This window comes from Nyctereutes procyonoides, unplaced genomic scaffold (assembly GCF_905146905.1).
Source record: "Nyctereutes procyonoides isolate TBG_1078 unplaced genomic scaffold, NYPRO_anot_genome, whole genome shotgun sequence".
NCBI classification, from domain to species: domain Eukaryota; kingdom Metazoa; phylum Chordata; class Mammalia; order Carnivora; family Canidae; genus Nyctereutes; species Nyctereutes procyonoides.
The window spans coordinates 100,470,373-100,493,923 of NW_026575125.1; positions in this window are offsets into that span (position 1 = coordinate 100,470,373).

Consider the following 23,551-nt stretch of genomic DNA (forward strand, 5'->3'; position numbering starts at 1 on the left):
AAAATAAGATGAAATCAGAGACGGAGACAAACCACAAGAGACCCTTAACCATAGGAAACAAACTGAGAGTTGCTGGATGGGAGATGAGTTGGGGGATGGGGTAAATGGCTGATGGACATTAAGGAGGGCACATGAGGTAATGAACACTGGGTGTTATATGCAACTGAAAAATAACTGAACTCTACCTCTGAAACTAATAATATATTATGTGTTAATTAATTGAATTTAAAGTCAATCGGAGAAGGACAAACATTATATATTCTCATTCATTTGGGGAATATAAATAATAGTGAAAGGGAATATAAGGGAAGGGAGAAGAAATGTGTGGGAAATATCAGAAAGGGAGACATAACATAAAGACTGCTAACTCTGGGAAACGAACTAGGGGTGGTGGAAGGGGAGGAGGGCGGGGGGTGGGGGTGAATGGGTGACGGGCACTGAGGGAGGCACTTGACGGGATGAGCACTGGGTGTTATTCTGTATGTTGGCAAATTGAACACCAATAAAAAATAAATTTATTATAAAAATAAATAAAATTTTAAAAATACTAAAATTAGCAGAAAAAAGAAACAAAACAAATGAACATGGAGAGGAAAAAGAGAGAGAGGCAAACCATAAAACAGACTAACTATACAGAACTCAGCGTTGCTGGAGAGGAGGTGAGCAGGGGGATAAATTAAATGGGTGGTGGGTATTTTTTTTAAAGATTTTATTTATTTATTCATGAGAGGCACAGAGAGAGAGAGAGAGGCAGAGACACAGGCAGAGGGAGAAGCAGGCTCCATGCAGGGAGCCCGACGTGGGACCGGATCCCGGGTCTCCAGGATCACACGCCGGGCTTCAGGTGGCGCTAAACCGCTGCGCCACCAGGCCTGGCCGGTGATGGGTATTAAGGAGAGCATTGGTTGTGATGAGAATTGGGTGCTGTATGTAAGTGATGAATCACTAAATTCTATACCTGAAACTAATGTTGCACTGTAGGTTAACTAACTGGAATTTAAATAAAAACTTGAAACTAAAATAATTATTAAAAAGATTAATTCCCTGCCTGGTAATTTCAACATCTGTACAATATCTGAGTCTGGTTCTAATGCTTGATTCATCTCTTTGGACTGTGTATTTCCTTGTGTTTCAGCATGCCATGCAATTTTTTTTGTTGTTGAAAGCCAGACATATAGCAAGTACTAAGAACTGAGGATGAGACTTTAGTGAAGTGATTTATGTTAATCCAGCTAGGAGGTGGGCTGAATTTTATGTTTGCTATAGGTGGAGGTGCCAGAGACCTCAACTTCCTTTGGCATCATTGTTTTTGTCTCCTCTCTAGATTTTGGGTTTCCTTAAGTACTCCTATTCAAATAGAGTCTGTTTTGCAGTTCTTTTAGATGTAAGCAATCCAGTTATTATACTGGCACCTTGTTGGTGTGGTGGTAAGGTGTAGGGGAATGATAGTGTTTTATAATCTTACTATTAAATTTTAGTCTTCTGGGTCCATTTTCTAGCTTGTGACCTTCTTCAATGGTATAGTTTTCCTCTTTTTGGTGAGACAGGAAGGCTACAGAGGACTGGAGTGACAAGAATGCCCTTCAGCCAGCTGGTATAAGTCTCTGGTGAAGTTGTATGCCCTGAATAATAAGCACTTGTTACAGAGAATACTGAGGACATAGTTCATAAGGATTAGTATTCTCAGTAAGAGCCACAAAGGGATCTTTGTTAGTTCTTCTCCATAAGAACCTATTAAGGTTCCTGGAAGTAAAATCCATAAAAGTGTGGCCCCCAGGAGTTTCTTACTCTCACACCAGTCGATACAGATCCTCAAGCAATTTGTCAAAATTACTATTTAAGTGTTCCTACCAGTTTATAGTTCCAGCAGCTTCTGTTCCAGGTAAGTAGATCTGGGCTTTGACTCTTTGAATTCACCTATTTCTCAAGATTTGGGGGTAATAATTTTCCCAGAAATGTCAGTTTTCTGATGAGTCCACAAAAAGTCATTGATTTTCACTTTATTCAGGTATTTCTTATTGTTAGGACAAAAGAGATGACTTCTAAGCTCTGAGGAATCAGTGGGCTGAGGAAATGGCAATGGGGCCATTGGCTACAGAAACCACCAGCATAATCAGGAGATTATTACATACAAGAATATTGAGCATATCAGTAAATATATTGAAAGTAATGGGAGCTAGTTTTTTTTTTTTTTTTTTTTTTTTACTACCAGAGAAGAGATTTACAAATATGGAAAGGGGGAAGGCTGGAAAGAATCTTGGGAAGTTGGATTTAAATTGGAAATGTTGTGTATTCATCAGATGAACACACAGAAATAAAAACAGATATACATGTATGTGGTGTGTAAGTATGTTGTGTGCACACACACACATACAAATATTTCCTAGTTTTCTTTACTAGAGGGCACTGAGTGCACAGATCTTAGTTTCCAAATATCATCCTCTTCTATTTTTAAAATTTTTTTATTCATGAGAGACAGAGAGAGAGAGAGCCAGAGGGAGAAGGAGAGAGAGAAAGAGAGAGAGGCAGAGGGAGAAGCACGCTCTATGCAAGGTGCCCGATGTGAGACTCGATCCCCATCCCGGGTCTCCAGGATCACACCCTGGGCTGAAGACAGCGCTAAACCACTGAGCCACTTGGGCTGCCCCAAATATCATCCTCTTCTAAAAGGGATCAGGGCTCCTTGGAAAAATGACTCATTCTAGGACTGGAGCAGAAAAAGTCCAAGATTATCCTGGAACATCTAATTGTGTTTGACAAGCAAGGAGGTGATCAAAGAATGAAGGAGTTGCGTCAAACCGACACTGGAGGGAGCCTGAAAGGGCTCCCACTAGACAAATACAGGAAGATTTGAGAATCAAAATAAATAAGGATAGTAAAAGATTACAACCAACTGAAGAATACGGGAATCTATACATAAGTCCATACTGATACAAAAAAATGAATTAATAAAAAATGAAATGGAGGAGAACCAAAAGTTCTTCCTTAGAGTAGAATAAACTAATGAATGATGTACAGATAAAAATTACCATTTGATTTAGGCAGGAATCATTAAGGCAAGTGAGTAGGTGTTTAATTGAAGAGCAGGACAGTGAAATCTCCTCACAAAATATTTAATGATTATAAAGGGAAAAATGATGACTCCATGTTGGAGAAACCTGGCAGACTCCGCCTCACACAAGTAATGAAGGTTATGAACACCACTGGTGGAACAGGATTGCCATCATGCTCTGCCTAAAGCACAACATCATTTTGGCGGTCTTCCTCCCAAGAGTTCATGACTTGAGTTTGGACAGGAGTAATTACCAAATAGACCAGGTTGAAGGACATCATACAAAATGAAAGATATGCACTTCTTAAACTGTCAAGGTCATAAAAAATAGGAAAAGATTGAGAAAATGTTCTAGACTGAGGAAGAATAAAAATAAATGAAGACTAAATGTAATATGTGATATTTGACCATAAAATTAAGAGATACTGTTGGACACTTGGACAATTTTTAGTAGAATCTGTGAGTTGGATGGTAGTGGTGTATCAGTGTTGATTTACTGATTTGGATGGTTCTATTTGTGACTATGAAAGAGAACATCCTTGGTTTTGGGAAGTACACACTGCAGTATTTGGAGATGATTAGGCACAATGTCTGAACCATGCTATCAAATCAATTGACTCATAAAAAAATTAATGACTGTGTATGTTGTGTGTGCATGTGTGTGTGTCTAGAGAGAGAGAGAGAGATGGAGTAAATATACTAAAATGTTAATAATGACTGGGTAATATGGGTGAAGGGGATACAGGAATTCTTTATTCTTTCAACTTTTTAGTAAAGTTGAAGTATTTTTAAATGAATTATGAAAAAAATAAACCTGCTACACAACTTTCTAATTTAAACCTAAGAAAATCATTAAAATAAATATACTGTAAGATAGAAAAGAGTAAGAACTATAAATATTGTGAAATCATCTTTTCTATAATAGGCAGAAAAGTGCTATCAAGTATTCTATATTAAGATTTATAATATAATTCAAAATTAATCCAAACTTATAGTTTATTTATCTAAGAATAAACAGATTTTATTCTTTAAAATATAGCAGAAATAAATAGGATGAATGACACAAAAATAAAAATTTTAAAAATGCAAGATTCATATATAAACACATTTTTTAAATGTCATGAAAGACATAACATTTACAATTGCAACTATCAGACCAAACAAACAAACAAACAAAAATAGACTCCAGGAATAGACTTAACTAGAAGCATATAGGGAGTATATAAAGAAAACTTAAAACACTGTGTTGTGTTGGGTCATAAAAGTATATTTAAAAGAATGAGATAACATATTTTCCTCCTTAAATTTATCTATATTAACATGATTCTATTGAAACAGTAACAAGAATTTTTTTCAACTTATTTTAAGCAGTCTAAGTTTTACAGCAACATTGAGAGGGAGCCACAGAGATTTCCCATATACTCCCTGTCCCCAAACATGCATGGCTTCTCCCTTTATCAACATCTCTCACCAGAATGGTATACTTTTTTCTTACCAAGAATGAACCTACACTGACACATCATAATCATCCAAAGTCCATAGTTTATTTTAGGGTTCACTCTTGATGCTGTACACTCTCTGGGCTTAGATGAATATATAATGACATATATCCACTGTTGAATGAATTTTAAATTAATCAAGTTAGTTTTATAGTTTCTCTGGACAAAAATAATTGAAGAAAACAGGTTTTTCCAAAAAAAGGAAAGGTTTTTCCAATAAAATGGAGCCAGCATACATTTTATGTATCATAAAGTAAAGGTAAAGCAATTAAAACATGTAGCAATTGTTCATGTGACCAATGCAATGAAACAAAATAAAGAGCCAAAAAGAAACCTAAATCATATTGGAATTTGGTATATGGAAAACATGGCACTTCAAATGAGTAGGAAAAAGAAAATGTGGTTTAATTAATAAATGATGCTGAGACAAATTGATTTTCCACTAGGAAAAATAAAGTTGGTTTCTAATCTCACTCCTTATGTCAAAAAAACTTCAGGTGGATCAAAGATGCAAGTTAAAAAATGAAAACAAAGTACTAGAAGAAAGTATGGGAGATTTTGGCTTTAATTTCAGAGTAAAGAAAACATTTCTAAGTATGATACAGACCCAGAAACTATAAAAGAAAAGACAAATTAGCTATTCAAACATGACTTTCTGCTTCTGGAAAAATAGAACAGATTGAATTTTCACAATTTATCCTACTATACACACACACACACACACACACATCACATAAAAATATTGAAAGATGGAGAGAAAACAACAAGCTTGGGACCTCAGGACTGAAGGAATGGCATGGCAGAGAGTTCCCTAGGTATTATTTATCTTTCATATTCTCAAACTAGGTAATGAAGAACCTGGAAACCTGGAAATACCAATGGACACTGACAAAAAAAAAGAAAAGAGAGTAATAAGAAAAGCCTACTCTCCTTACCTAAAGGAACAGAAACTTATAGATAATAAGTGCTCTATTCTGGCCACACACTTCAGAAAAATCATTGGCCCCATCCCCATTCCCACCAGCAGAGGCCAAATGAAAAGTATAGACTTGGAACTTCTCCAAGTTATAAAAAGGTGTCCTGACACATCTGTCAGGGTGATATCAGATAAGGTAAATGAGTAGTCAGGATTTTCATCCCTACTTGACAGTACTGAGATGTCCTCTTCATCCACAGTGACTATGGAAGTCATATAGGGAGCAGTAAGAAAATGTCCCTCTCTCATACAGTGTGATATCATTGGATGCCTAATAGAGAACTTAAACTCCCACATTCCACCAGTGATCAGTGATAATGAGGAACTTATCTGCACCCTGCCCTGTGTCAATAGAGGCCCAATGGAAACATGAACTCCCACCCCTACCTAGCAGTAACAAGACAGGATCTCATTCTCCTATCAGAGCAATATTAGAGGAACAAGATTTAAATAAAATAAAAAATATCATAACATAATAACCAAAATATTTGGTTTTTAATTAAAAATCATACCAAGGACCATAAAAATCTCAACTTGAATGAAACAAGACAATCAACAGATGCCAACCTTAAGATGACAGAGATTTGAGAATTATCTTATAAAGATTTAAAAGCACTCATTGTAATAATGCTTCATCAGAAAATTATAAACACCCTTGAAACCAATGAAAAATTAGACCAGTCTTAGCAAAGAAATGGAAACTCTCAGCAAAGAAATTGAAGGTATAAAAAAAGAACCAAATAGAAATAATAGGACTGAAAAATATATGAAAGACTAAAGACATATAAATGGCTCAGCAGAAGGATAGACATGATGTAGAAATCAGTGAACTTGAAGATAGCGCAATAAAAATTACCCAATTTAAACAAAAAAGAGAAAATTGAGCTAAAAAAAGAACAGATCTTCAAGAGTACATGGGACTCTAACTAAAGAACGGGCATTCCTGTCATTATAGTCTCAGAAAAGTGGAAAAAGAGGATGGGGCTTAAAAATCGTGAAGTTTAAAGTAAAAAAATATAAAGCTTGAAGATATAATGGCTAAGAATTTCCAAATTTGGCAGAAGACATAAACCAATAGATTCATGAAGGAGAACATTAAACAAGAGAAACTAAAAATATCCATGCCAAGACATTTTATGATTAAAATTCTGAAAACTAAACACAAAGAAAAAAGTTTTGTAAGCTTCCAAAGATAAACATCTTATTAATAGAGGGGAAGCAATTAGAATGATAGGGAATTCCTCATCAGAAATGAGGTAGAGCAGAAGAAAGTGGCATGATATTTTTCAAATGGTGAAAGAAAAGAACCATCAACTTACAATTGTACATCCAGTAAAAACATCCTCCAGGAAAGGAAAGGAAAGGAAAGGAAAGGAAAGGAAAGGAAAGGAAAGGAAAGGAAAAGAAAGGAAAGGAAAAAAGAAAGAAAGAAAGAAAGAAGAGAGAGAAAGAAAGATGCTCTCAAATGAAGGAAAATCAATATAATTTTTCACCAGTACATCTACCCTAAAGAATGGTTATTGGTTCTTTAAACAGAATAGAAATGATAAAAGAATTTTGGAATTTAGAAAGTAAGAAACAACAATGGAAAGAGAAAATATAATTTAGCACTGCCTAATGTGGTTCTCAAAATATAGAGAGAAAATATTTAAGGCAATTATATAATAAATGAAGAAAGGTAAATAAATAGGGGTAAAGGGAGTTAACTTTTCTAGGTTTCACATGAATAGGTAAAATGTTGACACCAGTGGGCTTATGTAAGTTACATATATATAATGTAATACCTATTGCCAGTAGTAAGAAAACTATATAAAGAGATACTCAAAGACATTATATATTTAACATACATATATAGAATATTGCATCTAAGAGCAGCAGAATATATATTCTTCTCAAGCACACATGTAACATTGTCCAGAACAAGTCACATGTTAGGTCACAAAACAAGACTTAACAAATTCAAGAAAATTGAAGTCATGACAAGTATCCTTTCTGACCACAATGAAATGAAACTAGAAATCAATAGCAGAAAGAGAACTGAAAAATTCACAAATATGTGGAAACTAAACAGCACACTCTTGAACAACCAGTAAGTTATAGAAGAATAGAAGAAATCAAAAGGGGAATTAGATAATATCTTGAGACAGATGAAAACAGAACACAAGATAACATACTGAAACTAATGGGATCCAGCAAAAGCAGTACTAGGAGGGGAGTTTATAGCCATAAATGTATACATTAAAAAAGAGAACTATCCCAAATAAACAACCTAACTTTACTCCTCAAGGAAATAGGAAAAAATCTTGCCCAAATTTAACATAAGGAAGGAAATAAGACAATATCAATAAGTGAAATAAATAATAGAAAAACAATAGATAAATTAATGACATTAAGAGTTGCTTTAAAAAATATTAACAAAATTAACAAACCTTTAGCTAGACTAAGGGAAAAAAGAGAAATGACTCAAATAAATAAAATCAGAAATAAAAGACATTACAACTGATGCCACAGAAACAAAAAGGAATATAAGATTACTATAAACAATTATATGACAACAATTTGAGTAATATAGAAGAAAAGGAGGAATTCCTAGAAACATACAACCGACCAAAACTGAATCATGAAGAAATAGAAAATCTGAAGATAACTGTATCAAATAAGGAGGTTGGATCAGTAATCAAAAACATTCGAAAAAAGAGAAGCCAAGGAAAGATAGTTTCACTAGTTGATTCTATAAAATATTTAAAGAAAAATTAATGCCACTTCTCAAATTCTTTCATAAAACTGAGCTGGAGAAAACACTTCCAAACTCATTTCATGAGGCCAGCACTATTATTATACCAAAGCCAGAAAAAGACACTATAAGAAAAGACAATTACAGGCCAATGACCCTAATTAATACAGCTGCAAATATCTTCAACAAAATGCCAGCAAATCTAATCCAATAACACATGAAAAGTACATCGTACACCATGGCCAAGTGGGATTTATCCCTGGGATGCAAGGATGGTTCAACACATGAAAATCAATCAATAAGATATACCACATAACAGAATGAAGGATAAAAATCACATGATCATTTCAGGAGATGAGGACAAAGTATTTCACAAAATTTAACAGTCTCATGACAAAAACACTCAACAAACTAGGAATAGAAAAAAATTATCTCAATAAAGATCATATACAGGATGCCTGGGTGGCTCAGTGGTTTAGCGTCTGCCTTCGGCTCAGGGTGTGATCCCGGAATTCTGGGATCTAGTCCTACATCGGGGTCCCTGCTTCGAGCCTGCTTCTCCCTCTGCCTATGTCTCTGCCTCTGTGTGTCTGTCTCTCATAAATAAATAAATAAATAAATAAATAAATAAATAAATAAATAATCATAAAAAAATAAAGGTCATATATGAAAATCCCTTAGCTATGTAATAATGATGAAAAAACGAAAGCTTTTCCTTTAAGATCAGGAACAAGGCAAGGATGCCCACTCTTGCAAACATAGTACTAGAAGTTCTAGCAGAAAAATCTGACAAGAAAAAGAAATAAAATTATTCAGATTGAAAAGAAGTGAAACTACCTCTGTTTGCAAATGATGTGATCTTATAGTTAAACAAACAAACAAAAAACAACAACAACAACAAAAAAAACCCTAAGACTGGGCAGCCCAGGTGGCTCAGCGGTTTAGCGCCGCCTTCGGCTCAGGGCCTGATCCTGGAGACCTGGCATCGAGTCCCACGTCAGGCTCCCTGCATGGAGCCTGCTTCTCCCTCTGCCTCTGTCTCTGCCTCTCTCTCTCTCTCAATCTGTGTCTCTCATGAATAAATAAATAAAATCTTTTAAAAAAACCCTAAGACTATACACACATACACACAAATGTTAGAATTAATGAATGGGTGAATGAATTTAATGAATTCAGTAAAGTTGCAGAATATAAAATCTAGATACAAAATCAATTGTCTTTCTATACATTAACAATGAACAATCCAAAAAAGGTAAAAAAAAAAAAAAAAACAATCCCATTTTCTGGGTGCAAGATGGTGGAAGTGTAGGGGTCTTCTCAACTGGTCCCACCAACTTACCTAGATAACTTTCAAAACATCCTGATCACCTACGAATTCAACCTGATATTTATTTATTTATTTATTTATTTATTTATTTATTTATTTATTTATGAGAGAGAGAGAGAGAGAGAGAGAGAGAGAGAGGCAGAGACATAGGCAGAGGGAGAAGCAGGCTCCATGCACTGGGAGCCCGATGTGGGTGGCATTCAATCCCCGGTCTCCAGGACCACGCCCTGGGCCAAAGGCAGGCGCCAAACCGCTGTGCCACCCAGGGATCCCTCAACCTGATATTTAAAGAGAGAATAGCCAGAACACTACAGAAAGAAAGGTGTTTGCTTCTAGCAAGGTAGGAAGGCAGAAAAAAATAAAATAAAAAAGAATCAAGTGGGGGAGGGGCACCACAATAAGTCACACTGCAGCCTGGCAGCAAAAGCCTCTAGGGCAGGAAAGCCCAGCCCCGGAGAAGTGGGAACTTTAAAAATCTGCACTGGATCTTCCCGGACTGAAAGGCACTTAGCAGGGAATCACAGGAGGAGCAGTGGAACCTCTAGCTTCCCGGAGTCACTAATAGAGGAAGTGAGCCCAGGTGAAAGCACACCACAGACTGGGCGGATCTCTGTAAAGGGCTGGAGCACACACCTGGTGAGGCCTTGGGGAGAAGCTGGTAGGTCAGGTGAGTGGCTCTGGGCGGAGGGGTCTGTGCCCTGCTGCCTTCAGAAGCCACCCGTCCCAGGAGCGCGATTCCAGCAGCGCAGGCCCCAGATCCCAGGGCACCGAGTGGTCACAGCCCACGATCCTGCACTTCCCCTGAGACAGGGGGAAGCGGAGAGGGCACAGGACAGCGAGGACTCTCCTGCCACGGGGTGCCCTGCAAGCTGTGCAGAGCAGTGCACCCATGGCGGCCCAGGGAGCATCTAGGACACTGTGGACTGGGAGACTGCGGTTAGTTACTAGTGGGAAGCTGACTCCAGAGCTGGAGAGCTGGCCTCCGCCATTGTTGTTGTTCCTCCTTGTTTCACCCTGTGCCTGGGAGGGGCGGGGCCACCAGGGAACAGAGGCCTCATGGGTAAACAGCTCACACTGAGCCCAGCACCTGGCAGGGGGTGGGGCATCTCTGCCAGGTGCACACACCTGAGAATCAGCACAGAAGACCCCTCCCCCAGGAGACCAGCTGTAAGAAAAGGGGAAGAGCAAGTTCTTGACCAAGCATCACTGGAAAGCTCCAGGGGAAGTCGAGGGATTTACAGTATATAGAACTAGCGGGTACTCCCCTTTTCCCAGTACAACTTTTTATATCAGACTAAAAATTTCCAATATTTTTTCTCTTTTCCCACCTTAACTACAATATTTTAACACCTCTCCATTTTTAAATTTTTCTTCCTTTTTGACTTTCATATTTCTACAATTATATGTCTTAGATATATTTTCCACTTCTGGATTCCCTTTAACATACTCAATTTAAATTTGGGAGATATACGGGATCCCTGGGTGGCGCAGTGGTTTGGCGCCTGCCTTTGGCCCAAGGCGCAATCCTGGAGACCTGGGATCGAATCCCATGTCGGGCTCCCGGTGCATGGAGCCTGCTTCTCCCTCTGCCTGTGTCTCTGCCTCTCTCTCTCTCTCTCTCTCTCTCTCTCTCTGTGACTATCATAAATTAAAAAAAAATAATAAAAAAAATAAATTTGGGAGATATACGAGTTATGTTTTTTGTTTTGTGTTGTTTTCTATGTCTCATTTTGTTCTACAATGGCAGAAGTTAATACCTTGTAAAACATGACCAGCATTCACCCAGAACCAAATGGAATACTGTGCTGGATCATTCTGTGAGATTATATTTTCTCTTCAATCCCATTCTACCCCCCTCTTTTATCTCATTTATGTTTTGGTGGTCAATGTTGGGGCCCTCTACAAGTATATCTGGTTTATATAAATTTGGCACTGAGCATCTTCTAACCTACAGAACTTAATATACTCAGAACCAAGAGGATAACCCCCTAAGACCCCTCAGGTAGACTACATTCTCCCTTCATTACAACATCTTCACCACCGCCATCTCCCAGTCCAACCCTTTTTCTTCATTTTTTTCTCTTTACTTTTGCTTTTTTCTCTTCTTTTTTTCTCCTTTTTTCCTTCTTCTTTGGGATTCTTGGCCTTTTATTTTTTACTACATTGTTTTAAAATTTGTTTTTCACTTTAGTGGTCCTTTTGTTTTATTTCATTCTGATCTTAGTTTTCAATTTCTGGTCTCTGACCTTGGCAGAATCATCTAGGGTGATATTTTGGTTGATATTCTTGACTCAGCCAACTCATACGGTCACTCTGCACTGAGCAAAATGACTAGAAGTAAGAACTCACCACAAAAGAAAGAATCAGAAACAGTACTCTCTGCCACAGAGTTACAGAATTTGAACTACAATTCAATGTCACAAGCCAATTAAGCACAATTATAAAGCTACTGGTGGCTCTGGAAAAAGCATAAAGGATTCAAGAGACTTCATGACTGCAGAATTTAGATCTAATCAGGCCAAATTTAAAAATCAATTAAATGAGATGCAATCCAAATTCGAAGTCCTAATGATGAGGGTTAATGAGGTAGAAGAAAGAGTGCGTGACATGGAAGACAAATTGATGGCAATGAAGGAAGCTGGGGAAAAAAGATAAAAACAAAGGACCATGAGGAAAGGTTAAGGGAAATACATGATAGCCTCAGAAGGAAAATCTATGTGTAATTGGGGATCCAAAAAACGCCGAGAGGGACAGAGAGCCAGAAAGCATATTTGAACAACTCATAGCTGAGAACGTCCCTAATTTGGGGAGGGAAACAGGCATTCAGATCCAGGAGATAGAGAGGTCCCCCCCACAAAATCAATAAAAACCGTTCAACACCTCAACATTTAATAGTGAAGCTTGCAAATTCCAAAGATAATGAGAAAATCCTTAAAGCAGCAAGAGACAAGAAATCCCTAACTTATATGGGAAGAAATATTAGATTAACAGCATACATCTCCACAGAGACCTGGCAAGCCAGAAAGGGCTGGCAGGATATATTCAGAGTCCTAAATGAGAAGAACATGCAGCCAAGAATACTTTTTCGAGCAAGGCTGTCATTCAGAATAGAAGGAGAGATAAAGAGCTTCCAAGATAGGCAGAAACTGAAAGAATATGTGAGCACCAAACCAGCTCTGCAAGAAATATTAAGGGGGACCATGTAAAAAAAAAAAGAGGAGGCCCAAAGAAATAATCCACAAAAATAGGGACTGAATAGGTATTACGATAACAATAAATTCATATCTTTCAATAGTAACTCTGAACATGAATGGCCTAAATGATCCCATCAAAAGGCACAGGGTTTCAATCGGGATAAAAAAGCAAGACCCATCTATTTGTTGTCTATAAGAGACTCATTTTAAGCCTAAGGACACCTCCATCCTGAAAATGAAAGGTTGGAGAACCATTTACCATTCCAATGGTCCTCAAAAGAAAGTGGGGTAGCAATCCTCTATCAGATAAATTAAAGTTTATCCCAAAGACTGTAGTAAGAGATGAAGAGGGACACTATATCATAATTAATTATTCTATCCAACAAGAGGACCTAAAAATCATGAATACTTATGCTCCTAATGTGGGAGCTGCCAAGTATATCAATCAATTAATAACCAAAGTAAAGGCATACTTAGATAGTAGTACACTAATAGTAGGAGACTTCAACACGCCATTTTCTGCAAATGACGGATACAAGCATAACATGACTAAAGAAACAGGGCTTTAAATGATAACACTGGACCACATGGATTTCACAGATATATACAGAACTTTCCATCTGAACACAACTGAATACACATTCTTCTCAAGTGCACATGGAACTTTCTCCAGAATACACCACATACTGGGGCACAAATCATGTCTCAAACAATAACAAAAGATTGGGATGGTCCCCTGTATATTTTCAGACCATAATGCTTTGACACTTGAACTCAATCACAAGAAGAAATTTGGAAGAAACTCAAACATGTGGAGGTTAAAGAGCATCCTACTAAAAGATGAATGGGTCAAGCAAGAAATTAGAGAAGGATTAAAAGATTTATGGAAACTAATGAAAATGAAGATACAACCGTTCAAAATCTTTGGGATACAGCAAAAGCAGTCATAAGAGGGAAATACATTGCAATACAACTATCTCTCAAAAAGTTGGAAAAAAAACTCAAATATATTAGGTAACCTCGCACCTGAAGGAACTGGAGAAAGAACATCAAATAAAATCTACACCAAGCAAAAGAAGAGAGATAATAAAGATTTGAGCAGAACTTAATGAACTAGTGACCAGAAGAATTGAAGAACAGATTAAAAAAAAAAAACCAAGGAGTTGGTTCTTTGAAAGAATTAATAAGAGATAAACCATTAGCCATCCTTATTAAAAACAAAAGAGAAAAGCCTCAAATTAATAAAATCACAAATAAAAGAGGATAGATCACCACAATACCAAGGAAATAGAAACTATTTTAAAAACTTATTATGAGCAGTGATACACCAATAACTTAGGCAATCTGGAAGAAATGGATGCATTTCTGGAAAACCACAAGTTACCAAAACTGGAACAGGAAGAAATAGAAAACCTTAACAGGCCAATAGCAAGGAGGACACTGAAGCAGTCATCAAAAACCTCCCAAGACACCAAAGTCTAGGGCCAGATGGCTTCCCAGTGGAATTCTATCAAAAGTTTAAAGAAGGGGATCCCTGGGTGGCACAGTGGTTTGGCGCCTGCCTTTGGCCCAGGGCGCGATCCTGGAGACCCGGGATCGAATCTCACATCGGGCTCCCGGTGCATGGAGCCTACTTCTCCCTCTGCCTATGTCTCTGCCTCTATCTCTCTCTCTCTCTCTGGGTGACTATCATAAATAAATAAAAAAAATTAAAAAAAAAGAAAAAAAAAACGTTTAAAGAAGAAATAATACATATTCTACAAAAGCTGTTCTGAGGGATAGAAGGGGATGGAATACTTCCAAACTCTTTCTATAAGGCATCACCTTAATTCCAACACCAGACAGAGACCCACCAAAAAGGAGAATTACAGATCAATATCCCTGATGAACACAGATGCAAAAATTCTCAACAAGATAGTAGCCAATAGGATCCAACAGTACATTAAGATTATTCCCTATGACCAAGTGTGATTTATGCCTAGAATGCAAGGTTGGTTCAACACTTGTAAAACAATCAACATGATGGATCACATCAACAAGAGAAAAAAGCAAGAACCATATGACCCTCTCAAAAGATGCAGAGAAAGCATTGGACAAAATACAGCATCCATTCCTGATCAAAACTCTTTAGAGTGTAGGGATAGACGGAATGTTCTTCAATGTCTTAAAAGCCATCTACGAAAAGCCCATAGCAAATATCATTCTCAATGGGGAAGCACTGGGAGCCTTTCCCCTAAGATCAGGAACAAGACAGGGATGTCCACTCACCACTGTTATTCAACATAGTATTGGAAGTCCTAGCCTCAGCAATCAGACAACAAAAAGACATTAAAGGCATTCAAATTGGCAAAGAAGTCAAACTCTCCCTCTTCGCAGATGACATGATACTGTATGTAGAAAATCCAAAAGACTCCACCCCAACATTGCTAGAACTCATACAGCAATTCGGCAGTGTGGCAGGATACAAAATCAATGCCCAGAAGTCAGTGGCATTTCTATACACTAACAATGAGACTGAAGAAAGAGAAATGAAGGAGTCAATCCCATTCACAATTGCACCCAAAAGCATAAGATACCTAGGAATAAACCTAACCAAAGAGGTAAAGGATCTATACCCTATAAACTACAGAACACTTCTGAAAGAAATTGAGGAAGACACAAAGAGATGGAAAATATTCCATGCTCATGGATTGGAAGAATTCATATTGTGAAAATGTCTATGCTACCCAGGGTGATTTATATGTTCAATGCAATCCCTATCAAAATACCATGGACTTTCTTCAGAGAGTTGGAACAAATCATCGTAAGATTTGTGTGGAATCAGAAAAGACCCCAAATAGCCTGGGGAATATTGAAAAGGAAAACCAGAGCCGGGGATACACAATACCGGATTTCAAGTTGTACTACAAAGCTATGATCATCGAGACTGTGTGGTACTGGCATAAAACAGACACATAAATCAATGGAACAGAATAGAGAACTCAAAAATGTATCCTCAACTCTATGGTCAACTGATATTCGACAAAACAGGAAAGACTATCCACTGGAAAAAGGCCACTGTCTTCAATAACAGTGCTGGGAAAAGTGGACAGCTACGTGCAGAAAAATGAAACTGGACCATTCTCTTACACCATACACAAAGATAAACTGAAAATGGATGGAAACATTATATGGTCTCATTCATTTGGGGAATATAAAAAGTAGTGAAGGGGAATAAAGGAGAAAGGAGAGAAAATGAGTGGGAAATATCAGTGAGGGTAACAGAACATGAGAGACACCTAACTCTGAGAAACGAACAAGGGGTGGTGGAAAGGGAGGTGGGCAGTGTGTTGGTGTGACTGGGCACTTAGGGGGGAATTTGACGGGATGAGCACTGGGTGTTATGCTATATGTTGGCAAATTCAACTCCAATAAAATATATACAAAAATAAGATAAAAAGTTTCTGCATAGCAAAAGAAACAGTCAACAAAACTAAAAGACAACCTACAGAATGGGGGAAGATATTTACAAATGACATATCAGATAAAGGGCTAGTATCCAAGATCTATAAAGAACTGATTAAACTCAACAGCAAAGAAACAAACAATCCAATCCTGAAATGGGCAAAAGACATGAACAGGAATTTCACAGAGGAAGACATAGACATGGCCAACATGCACATGAGAAAATGCTCTTCATCAGTTGCCATCAGGGTAAAACAAATCAAAACCTCCCTCACACCAGTGAGAATGGTGAAAATTAACTAGACAGGAAATAACAAATATTGGAGAGGATGTAGAGAAAGGGGAACCCTCTTGCACTGTTGGTGGGAATGTGAACTGGTACAGCCATTCTGGAAAACTGTGTGTAGGTTTGCAAGGAGTTAAAAATAGCACTACCCTATGACCCAGCTATTGCACTACTGTGGATTTACCCCCAAGATACAGATGCAGTGAAATGGCAGGACACCTGTACCCCAATGTTTATAGCAGCAATGTCCTCAATAGCCAAACCGTGGAAGGAGCCTCAGTGTCCATGGAAAGATGGATAAAGAAGAAGTGGTATGTATATATACAATGGAATATCATTCAGGCATTGAAATGATGAATACGTATCATTTACTTCGATGTGGATGGAACTGGAGGGTATTATGCTGAGCCAAGTAAGTCAATGGTTTCACTCATACGGGGAATATAAAAAATGGTGTGGGGAATTTTGGGGGAAGGGAAAGAAGATGGGTGGGAGAGATCAGAGAGGGTGATAAAACATGAGAGACTCCTGACTCTGTGAAACAAACAAGGGGTGGTGGAGGGGGAGGTGGATAGGTGGATGGGGTGACTGGGTCACAGGCACTGGAAGGGGCACTTGGCAGGATGAGCACTGGGTGTTGTACTATATACTGGCAAATTGAGCTCCAGTGAAAAAATATACATATAAAAATTACTATTTCTAAAAAAAATCCCATTTACAATAGCATCAAAAAATAAAATATTTCAGAAAAAATTGAGACAAAAGACTCGTACAATGAAAACTACAAAACACTGCTGAAAGAAACTGAAGAAGACGCAAATAAATTGAAAGACATTATAGAGTGGAAGTTGCTGGATTAGAAGACTTAATATTCGGGGGGTGGGAGTAAATGGGTGACGGGCACTGGGGGTTATTCTGTATATTGGTAAATTGAACACCAATAAAAAATAAATTTAAAAAAGAAGACTTAATATTGTTAAAATATTAATATCCATACCACTTAAAGTTATCTACAGATTCAATGAAATTCCTATTAAAATCAATGACATTTTTTACAGAAATAGAAAAAATAATCCTAAAATCCATATGGAAGGACAAAGGACCCTGAATATCCAAAGCAATCTTTAAAAAGAACAAAGCTGGAGACCACACACTTCCTGATTTCAAGACATATTACAGTAATCAAAACCTACAGTAATCAAAACAGTATGGTACTGGCATAAAGACAGACATTGACCAATGGAGCAAAATAAAGAGCCTAGAATAAACAGAATAAGATCACATATACATAGTCAATCGATCTTCAACAAAGGTGTCAAGTGTACACAGTGGAGAAAGAATAAGTCTCTTTGACAAATGATGTTGGGAAAACTGGATATTCACATGCAAAGGAATGACATTGAACCCTTATCATACACCATATACAAAAACAACTCAAAATGGATTAAAATCTTAAACATAAGACTTGAAAGTATAAAACTCTGAGAAGAAAACACAGGGGAAGAAACATAACACCCGTTTTGGCAAATATTTTTTGGATATGATGCCAAAAGCACAGAAGACAAAAGTAGAAAAGTGAGACCATATCAAATTAAAAAGCTTCTTCATATCAAAGGAGACAATCAATAGGAAAAATACACCTAACTCTGGGAAATGAGCAAGGGGTAGTGGAAAGGGAGGTGTGCAGGGGGTTGGGGTGACTGAGTGATGGGCACTGAGGGGGGCACTTGGCAGGATGAGCACTGGGTGTTATGCTATATGTTGGCAAATTGAACTACAATAAAAAAATTTAGGGATCCCTGGGTGGCTCAGCAGTTTAGTGTCTGCCTTTGGCCCAGGGCATGATCCTGGAGACCCGGGAACAAGTCCCGCGTCGAGCTCCCTGCATGGAGCCTATTTCTCCCTCTGCCTGTGTCTCTGCCTCTCTGTGTCTCTCATGAATAAATAAAATCTTTAAAAATTGTTTAAAATTTTTTTAAAAAGAAAGAAAAAGGCAACGTACAGAATAGGAGAAAATATTTGCAAGCCATATACCTGATTAGAAGTTAATATCCATAATATATAAGGAACTCATATAATGTGATAGCAAAAAACCCCAATATTTTTAAAAGTACTCAAATAGGTATTTGTCTGAAGAAGACATATAAATAGCCAACAGATGTATAAAAAGATGCTTAACATCATTCATCATCAAGGAAATGTACATCAGAACCACATAGCTGGGACACCTGAGTGTCTCAGTGGTTGAGCATCTGCCTTCAGCTCAGGGCATGATCCTGGGGTCCTGGGATCAAGTTCTGCATCAGCCTCCCCGCAGGGACCTTGCTTCTGCCTATGGCTCTGCCTCTGTGTCATTCATAAATCAATCAATCAATCAATCAATAAACCAACCTTTAAAAAAAAGAACCACATAAGCTATCACCTCATACCTTAGGAGTAAGATATTATTAAAATGGCTATCATCATCACCATCATCATCATCATAATGTGTTGAGGATTTGGGGGAACTTGTAACCCTTGTGCATGGTTGGAATATAAAATGGTGGAGCCACTATGGAAAATAATATGGCAATTCCTCAATAAATTAAAATAGAGCTACTATGTAATTCAGCAACCTCACTTACTAGGTATTTATCCAAATGAATTGAAATCAGAACCTTGAAGAGATATTTGTACTCCTATGTTTGTTACAGTATTATTCACAGTAGCCAAGATGTAGAAGAAACCCAAATGTCTATAGACAGATGAATGGATAATGGAAATGTGTATATATACAATGGAATACTATTCGGCCTTAAAAGGGAAAGAAATCCTGTCATATGTGACAACATGGATGAAATTTGAGCATCTTATGCTAATTAAAATAAGCTAGTCATGGGGCATCTTAGTGGCTCAGTTGGTTAAGTGTCTGTCTTCAGCTCAGGTCATGATCCTGGGGTCCTGGGATCAAGCCCCATGTTGGGCTTCCTGCTCAGTGTGAAGCCTTCTTCTCTCTCCCCTTTGCTGCCTCCCCTGCTTATCTTATCTCTCTGTATGTGTGTCACCTAAATAAATACAATCTTTAAAAAGATAAAATAAAATAAGCCAGCACAAATGTGTGATTCCACTCACATGAGGCATCTAAAGTAGTTAAAATAATAGAGGCATAAAATAGGATGGTGGTTGCCAGGGTCTGGGAATAGGAGAAACAGCGAGTTGCTGCTTAATGTCTATAAAGATTTAGTTAGATGAAAAAAATATATAATAAATCAAAATAGAATTCTAAAAATCGTTCAAGTAACACAAAGGAAGTCAAGAAAAAGAACATACACAAAAGTAGAATATAATGGCAAAATTAATCTCTAACATGATAATTACATTAAATGTAAATGGTATAGTACACAGATTAAAAGACAGATTTGCAGATCGAACCAAAAAAATGACCCAATTAGATTTACCCCAAAGATGTAGATGCAGTGAAACGCCAGGATACCTGCACCCCACTGTTTATAGCAGCAATGTCCACAATAGCCAAACTGTGAAAGGAGCCTCGGTGTCCATTGAAAAATGAATGGATAAAGAAGATGTGGTCTATGTATACAATGGAATATTACTCAGCCATTAAAAATGACAAATACTCACTATTTGCTTGGACGTGGAGGGACCTGGAGGGTATTACACTGAGTGAAATAAGTCAATCGGAAAAGAACAAACATTATATGGTCTCATTCATTTGGGGAATATAAAAAATAGTGAAAGGGAATAAAGGGAAAGGAGAGAAAATGAGTGAAAATATCAGTGAGGGTGACAAAACATGAGAGACACCTAACTCTGGGAAATGAACAAGGGGTAGTGGAAGGGGAGGTGGGTGGGGGGTTGGGGTGACTGGGTAATGGGCACTGAGGGGGGCACTTGGGATGAACACTGGTGTGATGCTATATGTTGGCAAATTGAACTCCAATAAAAATTTTTTAAATGACCCAATTATATGGTATCTATAGGAAACTTCCTTCAAATATAACAGTATAGGTAGGTTGAATGTAAAAACATGGAAAAAGTTATACTATGATAATATGAATCAAAAGAAAGTAGAGATGCTATGTAAATATAACTTCAGAGCTAAGAAAGCTACCAGTGACAGAGAGTGACATTACATAATGATAAAAAAGGCAGTTCACAAAACATAGTGACCTCATATACACAGTAAATAAAAAGGTGCAAAATATGCATAGTAACCCTACATATATACACACTAAAGAGGTGCAAAATATGCAAAGTAAAAGCCATAGAATAGAAAGGATAAATAGACACATCCATGAGTATAGCTAGATACTTCAACACATCTGTCAGTAATTGATGGAGCAAGTAGGCAGAAAATCATTAAGGATATAGATGACCTGAATAACACTATTAATTTCATCTAATTGACATTTATAGAATATTCTACCCAACAGATATTCACCAAAATAGACCATATCTTGGGCCATAAAAGAGATCTCAACAAATTTAAAATAATTGGAATCATGCAGATATGTTCTTTAACCATAATGGAATCAATATAGAAAAAAATATGTTAAGGGCACCTGAGTGGCTCAGTGTGTTGAGCAGCTGCCTTTAGTGTCCTGGGATTGAGCCCCACATCAAGCTTCCTCCTCCATGGGGAGTTTGCTTCTCCCTCTCCCTCTGTCTGCTGCTCCTACTGCTTGTGCTCTCTCTCTCTCTCTCTCTCTCTCTCTCTCTCTGTCAAATAAACAAACAAATCTTTTTTAAAAAGAAAAAAATCATAAAAATAACAGAAAATTTCCCAAACACTGGAAAAGCAAACAATATCTTTCTAAATAATTCATTGGTCAAAGAGATACATTGAAATGAATGAAATAAAATAGACCATATCAAAATTTGTGGGAGACAACTATTGCAGTGTGAGGAGGAAATGTGTAGCATAAATGTTTATTTTTACAAAGCAGAAAAGTCTCAAATCAGTAATGTAAGCTTCCACCAAAAGAAACTAAAAACAAAGGAGTAAAATAAATCCAAAGCAAGCCTAAGAATACAAATAGTAAAGATATGAGCAAAAACCAATGAAACTGAAAACAGGAAAACATTACAGAGAATCAATGAAACAAGAACTTGTTATTTTAAAAATGACTACTGTAACATAATAAAATCATAATATTAAACATTTTATAATTGTGTAATAAAACAATATAAAAACATTTAAGATTTCTATATGGAAAAGTAAATTCTTCCATAATCAAAGTTTAAAACTGGGGAAAAGGGATCCCCGGGTGGCGCAGCGGTTTAGCGCCTGCCTTTGGCCCAGGGCGTGATCCTGGAGACCCGGGATTGAATCCCACGTCGGGCTCCCGGTGCATGGAGCCTGCTTCTCCCTCTGCCTGTGTCTCTGCCTCTCTCTCTCTCTCTCTGTGACTATCATAAAAAAAATTATAAAACTGGGGAAAATATTTGCAACACCTATCACAAAGGGCTAATTTTCTTAACATTTAAGAAGTCTCTATCAGTCCATGAGAAAAGGAAAAACAATCTAATTTCAAAATGGGCAAAAGAAAATGAACAACTCACAGAAAACCAAAAATGTCTTTAAATACAACAACTGTAAAGCCAAGATTAAGAGGTTTCACAATACATTACATGGACAAAAATGTGGAAAAAGCAACCTCATATATTATCAGTGGAAGTCACATTTGAAATCACATTTTTTTTTTGCCCAGCAACCTCTGGTTTGATTAATTTATCTTCCAGAGGGGATCCCTGGGTGGTGCAGCGGTTTGGCGCCTGCCTTTGGCCCAGGGCGCGATCCTGGAGACCCAGGATCGAATCCCACATCGGGCTCCCGGTGCATGGAGCCTGCTTCTCCCTCTGCCTATGTCTCTGCGCCTCTCTCTCTCTCTCTCTCTCTCTCTCTCTCTCTCTGTGTGACTATCATAAATAAATAAAATTTAAAAAAAATTTATCTTCCAGATATACTACACATATTTTCAAAAGTTTATTTGCAGGGATCCCTGGGTGGCGCAGCGGTTTGGCGCCTGCCTTTGGCCCAGGGCGCGATCCTGGAGACCCAGGATCGAATCCCACGTCGGGCTCCCGGTGCATGGAGCCTGCTTCTGTCTCTGCCTCTCTCTCTCTCTCTCTGTGTGACTATCATAAATAAATAAAAATTTAAAAAAAAGTTTATTTGCAGATATTTATTGCACTTTGTTGCAGTAACAAACAATGGGAAACTATTAATAGGGGACTGATTCTACTTTTGTGCATTCATACTACAAAATACCATGCATTCATTAATCAATGAATAAGATATCTCTACATCATTTGATGTGGTGGATTGAATATATGTTCAAAACTCTTGTCCCTCCAGACAGGAGGCTCAAAATGTGTGCTACCACCACTTTAACCTAGCTGGAGTTTGGGGACTGCTTTAATGAATAGAATACAGCAGAAGTGATGGTGTATGACTTCAGAAGCTAGGTTAGAAAAGATCACATAACTTCTGCTGGTTTCTCTTAAAACGATTCCTCTAGGAGCATTTAGTAACCATGCATGAAGTCTGGATACCATGAAGCCAACATAATGGGGAGAGGAAGAAAGAGGGAAGAGAAGAATGGAGAAAGAGAGACAGAGACAAACACAGACAGACAGAGAGGGAAGAACATATTCCTGAGGAGGAATCGGTCCTTGTCCCCTGGTGCCAGACATAGAAGTGATGAAGCCTTTGAGATAGAAAACTATTCCACTCAAATCTCCATCTGATTGCAACCATATCAGGGATCCTGAGTGTGAACTGCCTATTGGAGTCCAGTCAGCACCAGATCCATGATCATTATAAATTATTGTTATTGTTTTATGTCACTCTTTTGAGGTTTTCTCTTTTGCCTGAATAGATAACTAGAACAACTGATATGGAACATTCCCCAAAGGATCGTTTTAAGTGAAAAAATTAAGGTACAGAACATATGTACAGTGAATGACTTTTTATGTTTTTCCAAAGGCATGTTTTTATGTATTTATAACATAGAAGGCTGAAGAAAAATGCATAAGA